The sequence below is a fragment of the Hydra vulgaris genome, chromosome 15 (assembly GCF_038396675.1).
Source record: "Hydra vulgaris chromosome 15, alternate assembly HydraT2T_AEP".
NCBI classification, from domain to species: domain Eukaryota; kingdom Metazoa; phylum Cnidaria; class Hydrozoa; order Anthoathecata; family Hydridae; genus Hydra; species Hydra vulgaris.
Window position 1 is genome coordinate 21247860 of NC_088934.1, and position 5329 is coordinate 21253188.

General features: G+C 31.8%; 1 long non-coding RNA gene across 1 annotated transcript; it reads right to left on the reverse strand.

Moving 5' to 3' along the window:
• Nucleotides 1-652: 652 nt before the first annotated feature.
• Nucleotides 653-2744, reverse strand: LOC136092407 (uncharacterized). The gene is made up of 2 exons (XR_010644392.1): nucleotides 2645-2744; nucleotides 653-2446 (listed from the first exon to the last, which is right to left on the reverse strand). It is a non-coding gene; the product is annotated as an uncharacterized LOC136092407 (long non-coding RNA).
• Between the last annotated feature and the right edge of the window lie 2585 nt (nucleotides 2745-5329).

Consider the following 5329-nt stretch of genomic DNA (forward strand, 5'->3'; position numbering starts at 1 on the left):
TTTTGTATTCCTTCGTATTATTTTAGTATTTTTTAGTATTATTTTGTTTTAAATTAAAGTGTAATTTGTTTCTCGTCTTGTACAGAAACTTTTGCTGTTTTTGCTGTTTATATTTTTTTACGGGAACTTTTTCCGCACCCTCCATTTAAATAAATGCCCGTATTTAATAAATAGTAAATGTAAATACAAAATTATAATATGTAAAGTACTATAAATTTTTTTTAGCCCTGTCTATCAACCCCTGCTAAATGGGGCCAGGCCCTACCAAATGGGACCGGGCCCAGGTTACTTCCTACTTAAATGGATGATTTTATAGTAATTTGATAGATGAAGTTCAAGGGAATCTGTGTGCGTGTGTGCGTGTGTGCGTGTGTGCGTGTGTGTGTGTGTGTGTGTGTGTGTGTGTGTGTGTGTGTGTGTGTGTGTGTGTGTGTGTGTGTGTATTATATATACATATATATCATATATATATATATATATATATATATATATATATATATATATATATATATATATATATATATATATATATATAAAATAGGGTGATGACTTTTATACAACCTTGTCTCCCAGTATCATAATTTGATGAGCTTTTATTTAAGATTAAATAAAATATTATTCAAAGCAATTTGATAAAAAAACCTCACGCACAAAATGATAATAAGAATTTTATTTATTAGCTTCTCGGCCAAATTTTTGAAATCACTGTAAGCAGATACAAAGTTGAACACAAGCTGTAGAGTCACATGCATACAACATTATATAGAATCATCAAACGCGCAAGGAAGTCAAATATTCACAATAGTGTCATTTGAGAGGATGATCTCAGTGGGAGGTTGCCCTTGTTGCGGCAGAAGTCGTGCAATTCTTGCATAACTTTGATGGCACGCTCGCAGCACTGGTTGCTTTGAACAATGTTGATTGGAGAGTCATCTGTTTTCCAGTGGGTTTCCAAGCAATTGAGAGCTTTTGGGTAGTCATTCAGAGCTTCAGATAGCCCTTAAAAATCTTCAACGCGGAATGATAGACTGCTGAACCAATGGTCGGGCCAAGAGTAAGAAATGAATAAACAGATTTTACGCAACCTGATCTGGGTTTCTGGCATCAGAATTAAATGCAAGAAGGGCTAGAATGGCACGAGAGTTCCAGCGTGCATTGCTGATGTTTGGGATCTGTTTGAAACTCACAAAGGGGATCTTATTCCTTTCAGTTAAGTGACGGAAGACACGAGTGAGGTGGTAGAGAAACTTCATGTCACCTCTCCAGCCGCCTGTTTCCTAATCTCAGTTTTACCGTTGCTAAAGGCTGCTTTCAATTTATCGTAATTGCTCATCAAATCCTGCACAAAGAAATATTCGATGTTTAGTGATTTAATCGACTCATGGAGCTCATCTTCCATGACAACGCGAAGAACGCGGTTTAGCACATGGTACTGGTAACTGATGAACTTGGGTTTGGGGTTACCTATCTCTTCGAACATTTGTTGCAGTCGAACAACAACACCTGTCTTCTTGTCGGTATTCACGTTTGTTAAGTCGGCAACAATCATACAACTGATCCCCACAGGTTAAACTCCTCTAACACATCCTGGAGCCCTTCTGCGATTATTTGAGCTTTCCCATCTTTCAATTTTAGCGCAGTCAACTTAATTTCTTTAGATTCTTGAGGACCACGGCCAGATATTCAAAGCCCTCAATGTGTTTGCCGTCAAAGTGTATGCTCCACTTCTCCAGATAAAGCGGGCTCACCAAGTTTATCTTTACCTGAACAGCTCTCATGTAGATAGCCTTTAGGATTGCTGATTGACATGGGGTTTGGATTTCAATGCCCTCACCAGAAAGCTGGCGGCACACCACTGTTGCTCCATGGGACAATAGCTTTGAGCATGTAACAAGACGTCTTGGGTTATGCTTCCTTTTGCTCATTGATGCTGCATTGTCATCCTCCCAAGGACTGTCTATACTGTTCTTGGATGAGTCTGTGCTACTTTCGGAACAATCAGGTAACGCTAAGCTGTTAAGTATGGACACAGTTGCTTCCATTGGCCTCTTTCGCTTGTATGGCTGGATGGTATTGGCACTAGCAGGTTTACCAGTCGAATAACCAACGTGACCTTTGCTCTCAATTTGCAGTTTGTAGAGGTTCTCATCCTCTTTGCACAACCACTTGCCTTTCATCTTGGTCATGTCAAACAGTTTATTCAATTATTGTTCTTTGGCAGAAATTCAAAAATCCGTTTTTTGGCAGTGGGTTCAAGAAATTTGAAGCATCCAACGACGTGGTTTTTCAGGGGCATGCGACTCCATTTGCTCAAGGGTGCTTTATAAATTGCCACGTTGCCTCTTCTTGATGGAGCTTGAAACTGGACTAAGTTCTTCAGGTTTCCTTGTTCTTCTCCGTGTTAGAAGAGCTCTTCTTGAACGACATGATGTCTTCTACTCAGCAACTGAAATTCGAAAGGCCTTAACGTCAATATTAATTACGTAACAAATTAAAGAAACTGTTATTAAGTTTTCAATTGAACTGTTATTGTTAATATATTTTATTTCAAAAGAAGCAAAAACGATTATAGATGAAAAAGGCAGACACTAATAAAATATTATATGCTCAAATATAATATGCGAAAGAGTTAAATGTAACTTACCAAATAATACAAGGATCTCTTTATACTTAAACTATAGAGAATGCGTTCTATATATATATATATATATATATATATATATATATATATATATATATATATATATATATATATATATATATATATATATATATATATATATATATATATATATATATATATAACGCATTGCGTTTAAATAAAAGCTTAAAAATAAATTTTGAAAATCTTATAATTTAACCAAAGAAACCTTTACGTAATTTTTGTTAAGAACTTAGCTTTTATGTAAGCAAGCAATCTGTTTCTAATCTGGAAGCAGATTACTTACTTACGTAAAAGAAACTTTGCAATTTTCTATCTGATATGACATGAGTTTTTCTGACAGAAAACGCTTTAGCAATCGAAGTTCTAACCTAAAACCATTTTTGCTTAATTGTTGCTATATCCCATTTTGTTAAGGTAATTAAAAGTTTCGGCACCCAACCTCCAAAATTCTTTGGTTCAATATTACTTCACCATATACAATTAAATTCAAATCTTCAAAGGAACAAGGAAAATTATTACAAAATACTACATCAAGCATTTGCATGGTATCTAATAAAAAAATGGATAAGACTAACTTTGGTATCTGATACTTTAAAGCCTGAAATTGCTCTTTTTTCTAAATATTAAAGTGATCAATGAAGACTTTAACGGTTTTATCATAACACTGTGGAAAGTTATTTAAAGAGAAAATACGCGCCACCTCCCTTACTGATATTGCATATATGGCCTGAGCCGGCATTAAACCTTGGATCACTTGGTTCTGAAGTAAACTAGGGTTGCTTTTTGCCTTCTAACTTATTAATGCAATCAAATACTTTCTTCAGTGCGTTGTATTTGACTTTTAAAACTTTTGTATTTCACTTTCGTCTCGTTGCAACTGTCGTCATCGCAATTTTCGTCATTAGCACTACAAAGTAAGAGTTCTTAGTAAAGTTTAGAAAAATATTTTTTTGTTATTCGGTATTAAAGTTGCGTCTTTTTATGAAAATCATAAAAACATTAAAGTAATTTTTAATTTGTTAGATCACATTTTATTATCCTCCTAATAGTATTTTAATATGATTTATTTTGTTTAAGATTTATAACATTTTGTTACGTCTGAAAATGTTCGTTTCTATTCAGATCGAAAAAGACAAATAAATAAAAAAATTGTTTTGGAAGACTGCAGTTATTTATATTTTATTTATTTTATTTTTTTTTTTGTTATTTATGCTTTATATATAATGAACACTTAAACCTTAAAAAGTTATTTTAAAAAAATTCTTTTTAAAAAAAATCTCACAACTTCTAGAACATATCAATAATCAAGGCATTTCGATTTTATTACCCATGAGAAAAGTTTAACATGTCCAAAAAAAATTGTCGAAGGAGAACAAAAAAATGATTCAACTTCACAAAGATCGAATTACACAAGGTTCATCTTAGATGGAAAATTGTATTAGTAATTAAGTAGACATTACTATGAGACCAAATACCAATTACTATGTGACCAAAGAAAAAGGTTTAAAATAATAAAAGTTTGACTTAATCGTTTTTCTGTTATAAAAAATGTCACAAAAAAAAATAATCTTCAGTGTACAACTCTAAATTGCTTCAAATACCACGTTAAATACAAGATAAAAATGATTTATAATGCTTTGTTTGAAATAGGGTCTATTCCATTAATTATTAAATCAACAAGAATCGCTCAAACGACGGCTTCTATTATTGATAAAATAATAACAAATCAATTATTTAATGCAACTAATAATGACATCAGATAACTTTTCTATATTAGTATAAATAGAGAAAAAGATTATATCTTTTCCATTTATATTAATAAAAAAATACTGACGTATATATTAAAATATATCAAGTTTTTATTAAACGTATTTTCAATGAAACAAATTTAAATAATTAAAGAGCTAAAACTTCTTTGTCGAAAACATTTTTTAACATATTTAATATGATGCTAACTTAGTATACAAAACATTTTTTAACATATTTAAGATGATGTTAACTTAGTATACAAAACATTTTTTAACATATTTAAGATGATGTTAACTTAGTATACAAAACATTTTTTAACATATTTAAGATGATGTTAACTTCGTATACAAAACATTTTTTAACATATTTAAGATGATGTTAACTTAGTATACAAAACATTTTTTAACATATTTAAGATGATGTTAACTTAGTATACAAAACGTTTTTAAAACTTATATTGAAATCCATGAAATAATATTCCCAAAAACCAGAATTTATTGTAAACTAAAATTTTATAAATTACTACATGATCCAAGTAAACTAAAAGATTATGAAAAATAAAAAGTTGTTTCGAAATTTTTAATTTCAATTTTCTTATTTTGAACTAATCTGAGTTTGGTTAACGCTGCGACAACGTGAAGTTAATAATGTCGATTCTGCTGTTGATCCTGTATTGTTCAATATGATCTCATCTTGCTTGTCGTTCGGTTAACGTTGTCAGGTTTAATCTTAATAGTTGCTGAGCTTGGGTGAGTGGGCAAATGTATGAAATGTATAGTGTGCACCATAGTACTACATAGACTACGGCCTCGAAAAGCACTCTTGAGCATGCCAAGCATACGGTTGCTAGCTTTTTCTTTAATTAATCAGTCATTACAACACTTAGATCTCGCTAAGATGTGCACGATAGCAAGA